Source organism: Rhipicephalus sanguineus, unplaced genomic scaffold (assembly GCF_013339695.2).
Source record: "Rhipicephalus sanguineus isolate Rsan-2018 unplaced genomic scaffold, BIME_Rsan_1.4 Seq11374, whole genome shotgun sequence".
Taxonomy (NCBI): Eukaryota; Metazoa; Arthropoda; class Arachnida; order Ixodida; family Ixodidae; genus Rhipicephalus; species Rhipicephalus sanguineus.
The window spans coordinates 51,706-59,999 of record NW_023614390.1 but is presented as its reverse complement, the minus strand read 5'-3'; the positions used below and the strand labels follow the sequence as shown (position 1 = coordinate 59,999).

Here is an 8,294-nt window from a genome sequence, read left to right as displayed (position 1 = left end):
AAAAATCAGGTGGAAAGGTTTCGCCAAACAGCTGACCAATACAAAGGGGAGCTTAAGAAATTAAAGGATGACTGCCATTTCGCCGACTTGGAGTACATCTGTGAGCAAGCGAAAGAGAAGGACCTCCCTGCTGTATTCCTGTTGGACCAGATTATTAACTTCAGGCGCAAGAAACCAACCTGGACGGAGGATGTGGTGCGACACTGCGTAATACTCGGGTACCTGTCGACGAAGGCGTATGAGTATGCGAGAAAAGAAAGGCTGCTGAAGCTTCCATGCAGAAACACCCTTCAAAACTACATCGGGAGCAGTTCTGGAGAAACAGGAGTCAATGATTTGATACAAGGCCGCCTAAAAGCTGAACTTGACAAGCTTGAGGCACCTCAATCGAAGATGTGTACCCTTATCGTCGACGAAATGCGCATCAAGCCAAAGTTGCAATATAATAAGCAACAAGACTGTTTCGTCGGCCATGTAGACATGGGTGTAGCGAATGAGCCTGAAAGTGAGGCTGTGCTCGCCAATTCCTTGTTGTGCTTTGTGATCAACGGGCTCTCGACGTCTTACAGAATACCAGTGTCGTACTTCTTTACGAAAGATCTGAACGGCTTCCAACTCTCAAAGTTGATTCGGTATGTGACGGAAAAGGTTGAAGAAGCTGGTTTTAGAATAGTGCGTCTCGTGACTGACAATCACAAAGTGAACGTTAGTGCGATGAAGGACCTTTGTGGCGGATTCCTTACCTATAGGATTCAGCATCCGTGTGACGCTGATAGGCTTCTTTTTCTTAGTTTCGACTACTGTCATGTATTGAAGAACGTGCGATCACAGTTTCTTGCTCGGGACCTTGGCAATGGAGGGGAAGTGTCTGCAATATTTCTGAAGAAGCTGTACGAAATGCAGAAGGAATGGCTAGTAAAGCCAGTGAGGTGCTTGAGCAGAAAGCATGTCTACTCTAACAATATTGACAAGATGAATGTGCAAAAGGCGGTGGAAGTGCTTTCTCCGGACGTGACTTCGGCACTTGAATTTCTTAAAGAACAAGCTGGGCACAGTTGCCACCCTATTTTTGCCGCTTGAGGACCAACCATCGTGTTTATGAAAAACATATACCGCTGGTTCATCTTGCACGACACGAGCAACAAACTTCAGCATGTTCATCAAAGGTTCCCCGATGTTCGGCATTACGATGACCCTGATGACCAGCGCCTTGAATGGCTGGAAGTAACTTTTCCGGAGTACATGTAAAATCTCAAGAAGCAAGCAACGCATGCTCGTGGCTTCTTGACCACTGAAACCTACGAGGCACTTCTGCTGACAACGTATTCTACAGTTGCCTGCATTCGCTATTTGCTAAGAACAGAGAATTTTCTATTTGTTCTTACGCGGAAATTTAGCAGCGATCCGATTGAGTCGTTGTTTGGAACACTCCAGCGATCACTGGGCTGCAATGACCAGCTGGATGCCCGATCTGCAATGAGTGGCTTGCAAAAGCTCCTAAAAACGGGTATTGCAGCTGCATCAGAAAACAGTAACGTGCTTCGCAGTGAAGAAGCTGGACAAAACAACGGGGTTGTGGTTGCAAGGCAGCAGACGCCAACGATTTCCGCCAAGCTGCCAGAGGAAGCTGTTCACGTGTTGGAGCGCTTGAAGCGGACAAATGTGCCATCTAGACTTCCAACGTTGCAGCTGTCAGCAGTTGTTTATGTTGGTGGCTACATCGCACGCGTTGTTATGGAGCACGTGGATTGTGAAGCTTGCTGTGCCGTTACAACGAAAGCTCTTTCCAACCAGCCACTCCAGCAGTTTGTTCGGCATCAAGACAGAGGCGGACTGCTCTATCCTTCGGACAAGCTGCTCTACGTCCTGGAAACCTTGCGGCAGTTTGTAGAACCGGCACTTCAAAAGGAGCCAAGGCTTCAAAAGCCCCTGAAAACACTACTTGAAGCAGCCGTTCCAGCCGTGTCAAATTCAGCGCTACTGAAGTGCACTACGTCTGATAGCCAGCACCACAAGGATCTAGCCGTGCTGGTTTGCACAAGATTCATCAGGCCACTCCTTGTCAACTATGCTTCTACAGCCACGGATAAGAACGACGTTTATAAAACATTTTTCCAGAAGCCGCTGTCACGAAAGTATGTGAAATTGTAAGTCCGCGATCTCTCTGGGAATAAATTGAGTTCGTGCCCCCATTAGCTCGCACTTTCAAAAGCCTCTGAATCATTATTTTTCCCGTGCGCTGTCATTTATATGAACGGTGTACTACATATGCCAGTATAAATACAGTATGGAAATCGCATAACAGTACGCCGGTTTTGTCGATACTCAAATAAGCGTGAGGTGCGGTTGTGAACCAGCTTTAGGTATCGTTCAGGCTAGGTTCGCAGTAAGCATGCTTAGAACACGTACGTCTAGTGGTACTTCAGACTGAAACACTCGATAAATGCAGAAAAACCACAAAAATACGCGTACCGCGATGCTCCTACGGCGGCACCCGCCGCACTTCAAGCTGACGTACACCACCCCCCTCCCCCTACGTGAGTGGCGCCACCAGCGTGTTTAGCGGCGGAGCCGTGCAACTCTGCCGACGGCGCTCTCCTATTGTTGTGCCGACGGCTTGACGGGCACAGAAAGTATAGAGGAGGCTATGACTCAACACACAGGTCCTTGCAAACGTCCGGCAGGAGGCCACGGATGTTGTTGCACGCCGAGGTGTCACAATGTGTGCACCAGGATTCGAGGAATTTCCTTTTTTCCCTCTTTTGTTAACGGGCCAGCGTCGTTGCATTGTCCAGGTCCAAACTAAGGCCGCGTCTTCGAGCACTGTTCGTCAGGTTTTTCGTGGGCTTCGGAATGACAGCGTCAGATAAGTTTTTTTTTTTTTTTTAACACGAAAGTGTTTTATGCCGGGGTCCATCACGGCTCCACTGACGTATTTCCGTCACGGATATGACGTTGAAAAATGTAAGACTAACAGTGGGCAAAGAAAAAAAAACCAGAAGAAAAAGTTCCGTCACCGGGGATCGAACTCACGACCCCTCGCTCCCCAGCGCGCAGCGCGAAATGCTTCGGCCACGGACGGCACGTTCTTCGCAATGCTAACGGCGAGCTATTTATATACACCATTTGCCGGTGGCTGTACTCAGAGATCTGTGTTGCAGCGTGTTTTCGTTATCACTAGCGAGATGGCGTGAAGGGCTCGAAGAGTATAAAGTCACTGGAACGGGAAAAGTACCGCGACCGTCATGCCCATCGCCATGTTTGGTCCAGCACGGCCAAAGCTGCGGCGGCGCGGTGCTGATTTCACGCGGAGTAACGCATGTTTTACGCATTGCTTGCGCTTTTGCAGCTCCGAACGAAGCATACCGTTGTTATCTAACGGACGAGGAAAGATATAGCAGCTGTTTTCACTTGCCTACACGCCCACGCACGCTTACTAACGCGATAAAGAAGTGTGATCTGCGCTGCGTTTACGCGCTCGGCTGTCGGCATTTATGAAATGCGAAGCATTTAATCTATCTATCTATCTATCTATCTATCTATCTATCTATCTATCTATCTATCTATCTATCTATCTATCTATCTATCTATCTATCTATCTATCTATCTATCTCTGTCTGTCTGTCTGTCTGTCTGTCTGTCTATCTGTCTATCTATCTATCTATCTATCTATCTATCTATCTATCTATCTATCTATCTATCTATCTATCTATCTATCTATCTATCTATCTATCTATCTATCAACTTAGCCGCCCATGACTTTGTGCTCTCCTGGCCGTTTCGTTAATGGGGTGTATACCAAATTTCGTATGGCATAACACGACTGCATTACGAATATAAATTATAGGTGGTAACATGAAAATAATGACATGCATGCTATGTACGGAATGATTTAGATGCCACGCTCATGGTGTGCTCGCGTCCGCTTCGCTAGCTTGATGCACACCAAAATTGGTATGGCATGGCAAGAGTGTATGACGAACACAAGTTACTGGTCATAGCGTGCAAATCATGACAGGCATGCCATGTAAAACATGATTTACATGACATGGTCTCGGGGCGCTCGCGGTCGTTAATGAAATGCATATATGATGAGATATTTCTGTATGACGGACGTTAGTGACAGGTGGTAACATGAAAATCGTGACTTGCATGTCATGTACGGCATGACTTGCTTGCCACGCTCATGGTGCGCTCGCGGCCGGTTCGCTGGCTTGATATGCACCAAAATCGGTATTGCGTGACGTGACTGTATACGAACATAAATAACAGGTATTAAAATAAAAATAATTGCACGCATGTCATTTAAGGCATGATTTACGTTACACTGTATTGGTGCGCTTCCGGTCGTTTTGTTAACTGGATGTGTACCAAATTTGGTATAGCATGACATGGGTGCGTGACGAACATAAATTACAGGTCATGCGTTGTGTATACATGCATGCATGCATGACAAACACGCGATATATATTGAACTAGATGTCATGACATGAATGACTTCATCTGCCTCAAAGGCGAACAAGGCCATATAATTATGCAGCTCTTTGCTGGCTGCTTCGTATTACATCGATTAATTCCCACGATGCGTGGCATCTGCCGGATTGACACAAAGCGCACAATTATAGAGTCACGTCACGCGCTGCCAATCGTGGTGTCTATCTTATCTACATAACGAACCGGCCGCGAGTGCACCATGAGCTTGGCATCTAAATCATGCCTTACATGACATGCGTGCCATTATTGTCATGATACCACCTGTTATTTATGTTCGTCATAAAGTCACGTTACGCGATATCGATTTTGGTGCATATCAAACCAGCGAACCGGCCGCGACAGCGCCATGATCATCGCATCTAAATCATGCCTTACATGACATGCGTGCCATTATTTTCATGTTACCAGCTGTTATTTATGTTCGTCATACAGTCGCGTCATGCAATACCGATTTTGGTGCATATCAAGCCAGCGAACCGGCCGCGAGTGCCATGAGCATGGCATATAAAACATGCCTTACATGACATGCGTGCCATTATTTTCATGTTACCAGCTGTTATTTATGTTCGTCATGCAGTCATGTCACGCAATACCAGTCTGTAGCAGTCAGTTTTCATGGAGCGCTGATCGTTAGAGCCCAAAGGCGTAAATTTTACGCGAAACATAATTAAGAGCTGCCCGGCAATGTTATTGTGCATATTCTCAGCAGCCGTATTCTTAGCAGCCACACAGCGCTTCGCTTGGCATCATTTTTCCCGTTGGAAATAACAAAGAGGGCTTTGCCCGTTTCCCACCGGTTGCTGCACCCAAAAGCGTAGCACCCAGGCATTCTTCGATGCCTCGGCAGGCTTGCGATCAAGTGTCAAAACTATACGGGATGTAGTAATGTTCCTGCACGCTTTTCTGAGGCTATAAAAACAATCGCCCTCCGAAGCGCCGTGCGTTGGCGGCCGGGAGACACTAGCGAGGCGAGCGAGCTGGCCCATTTATGTGGCGAAGCCACCGAAAGGGCGTGGCGGCGAAAAGAAAAGGAATGCGGTACTTTTCCCGTTCCAGTGACTTTAGAAGAGTAGAAGAGCGCGCTTGAAAGGTCGTCGCCGTTGTGACGAGCGCCCGCGTCTACAGGGCGTGGTCGCTCGTGCGTGCGCTTATCTCGTGATCGCGGTGGTTTGTATGTACGTCTCGAGTTGAGAGCAAGAAGGTCACTTGGCTCACTACAGCGGCCGCTCGGTGCTCACGCAGAACTAAGTTATAAATGTGACAGTTCGCGCTCATCCTGTGTATGTTCGTTCCGTGCGTCCTTTCTGCTTGAGCAGCGCGTTGCAAGTTTCGAGCTGCTTGCCGTTCTTCGCGTGACATTACAATTAGTTGCTGCAGCATTCATTCCTTCGCCCTTGGGGCGAAAGAACGCGCAACAAACGCTCAACTACGTCTGCGAAGACACGTTTCACTTTCGTGTTATACCGATTCCTATGACAGAGGGATCAGCCACGTTTTTTGCATGATTCGAGCTTGTTTTTTTAGTTATATGAGTACATAAGCCACTAGATTGAAGCTTAATAGGGCTTACAACTTTGTACTGTTTCTGTGTGACAGTCGCCTCGGTTTTTTTTTTATTTGTTTGTTCGGCCACCACGTGGCTGAAAGGTACACATGTGCTTTGAAGTGTAGCATACTTGCGGAATTTTGTGATACCATTTGGCTTTAAGTGTATCTAATCCGCCGTGTGAAGGATCTAGCAATGGTCAAAAAGACCGTAAAGTGTTCAGGGTGCGGAATGGGATCGAAAATAGAGGTTTGTACGGATGAGAAGACAGAGGGAGCTGACGCCAAGTGTAAGCAATGCGAGTTAGAGGCGAAAATGGAAATAATGATGGCTACCCAGAATGAGCTCATGGTAAGAATCGTCGAGCTGGAGAATGCCTTAAGTCAGCCGAGGAGGGGTTAATAAAGGTAGTCATGGTGAACAAGGAAGCAAGCGACAGCGGGAACAGCGGGGCATCGACCCCCACAGTGGTAGACGCGAAAGGGGAAACAGGTTTGGAAAAGACAGGTGCAAGGGTCACAGGACCCAGCTTCCGCGAAGTAGTTTTGGTAAGGGGAGGGGACAATACGGCAGCAGTGGCACGCGCTAGTAACCGAGGCAGTGGCCAGGTGCGGGACAGTCCAGCAGAAAAGTCGGAGCACGTGATAATCGCCGGGGACTCGAATTTAGTTAGATGCGCAGAAGGAGTCAAGGAAAGGGTGAGAGGCGACAAACGAGTTTTAATAGGGAAGTTCCCGGGACATAGGCTGGGATCAGTGATGAGACAAGCTAGCGCAAAACTCGCAACTGAGGCTAATGGACGTAACCTCGTGATAATCGCGGGAGGTCTAAACGACGTCTTGAATGAAGAATCAGCCGGACTAACGACCACATTGGCGAAAGCGGCCGATGACATGCGCAGGGGTGAGACAGCTGCGCATATTGCGCATTTTTGATACGATTCCGTTTTCCTGCGCCAAGCTGCTCCGAAAGCATAAAAATTGCAAAAATTGCGCCGAACTGCGCTGAAACGGCCCCGCAAGCAAGAATTTTCAAGCCTGCATCAGTTTCAGCGTGGGAAAACGTAACTTTAGAAGCAGCGTCAGGGATACGTTCGCAGAACATGTTAACGCGCCCAAGCGTGTCCTTCTACGCGCCTTTGTAATGGAGGCTTCCATAGTGCTGTGGTAATCGCCTCTGAGTGGTTGTAAATACAGTCAACTGCCGATTTTTCGGACTCCCTAGGGACCGCGAAATCGTCCGAAAAATCGGGCAGTCCGAAGAAACAAATTCCTGCTTTTTTATTCTGCTCAAGTAGTCAAATCGCCACAGCCACATCCGAAATAGCTTTAATGCCTCCAAGTACAATTATCAGGCATTTTGGTGCGCACCCAGGCTCTCGCAAATACATTCGGTACCTGCCGCGAACCCCGGCTAACTACGCGTACGTGTCAACTTCCACTGTTGCATCTCGTGATGAGCGCCGCTGATAATAGCACAGCGCGGAATATATTACGGCTATCTCGCATGAAGCGTTTGTAAACGATGACGCGAAACACAAAGACTGTGGCGGAAGAGTGGACGACTTGTCCTGCTTTCCCCGATGCGTGTGCGCATGTAAACATGCGCACACACATCGCCGAATCGCCGCCGATACACAGCATTCGCTGCCGCGTCAAGCCAATCGTTTCTAGTTGTGTGCAGCACATCGCCAACTAAGCTGACGCCGTCACTTTACTGTTGCTGTATCGTACGCACGCATTTATCATGAAAGGGTTCGTGATGCGCACTTAGTTCCTGACCGCACACGGGCGCGGCAATGGCAAGCTGGTTTCGTCCGCGAAGGCAACGCGTCTACGCGGCGCACTTAGCGGTCTCGCACAAAGAGGCAGCAAGAATGGCGGCGCGGCGCATTTGGGTTCTCGCCTATTAAATGCGTGCAGTACGCATGCAACTGCGCTAGGCCACGTGCACTACCGAGCAGTTAACTGAAGATGCTTATCGTGAGGGTTGTCAGCGATCAAGCCGTACTGGCGCGTTTGCCAGCTGCTGCCATCACGCCTCCGTTCATTTCCGCTGCACGGCGCCGCGATAGCGGCCCCTTTGAATTTCTGGTCTGCTTCACCCCATAACGCTTCGGCATTGCGACAAAGCTGACTTTCGGACTCTGCTACTGGCTCAAACAGATCGACTCGCAAAAGCACTGGTTCGAACCTACGAGATGATAGACGGGGCAGAGGTGGGGGCTTCAAATAATGCCTTTCGGACCTGCAGT

The 8,294-nt window shown here is 48.6% G+C and overlaps 1 pseudogene; it reads left to right on the top strand.

The window, feature by feature from the left end:
- Positions 1–3: 3 nt before the first annotated feature.
- On the top strand, positions 4–2,804 carry LOC125756523 (uncharacterized; annotated as a pseudogene).
- The last annotated feature ends 5,490 nt before the right edge of the window (positions 2,805–8,294 follow it).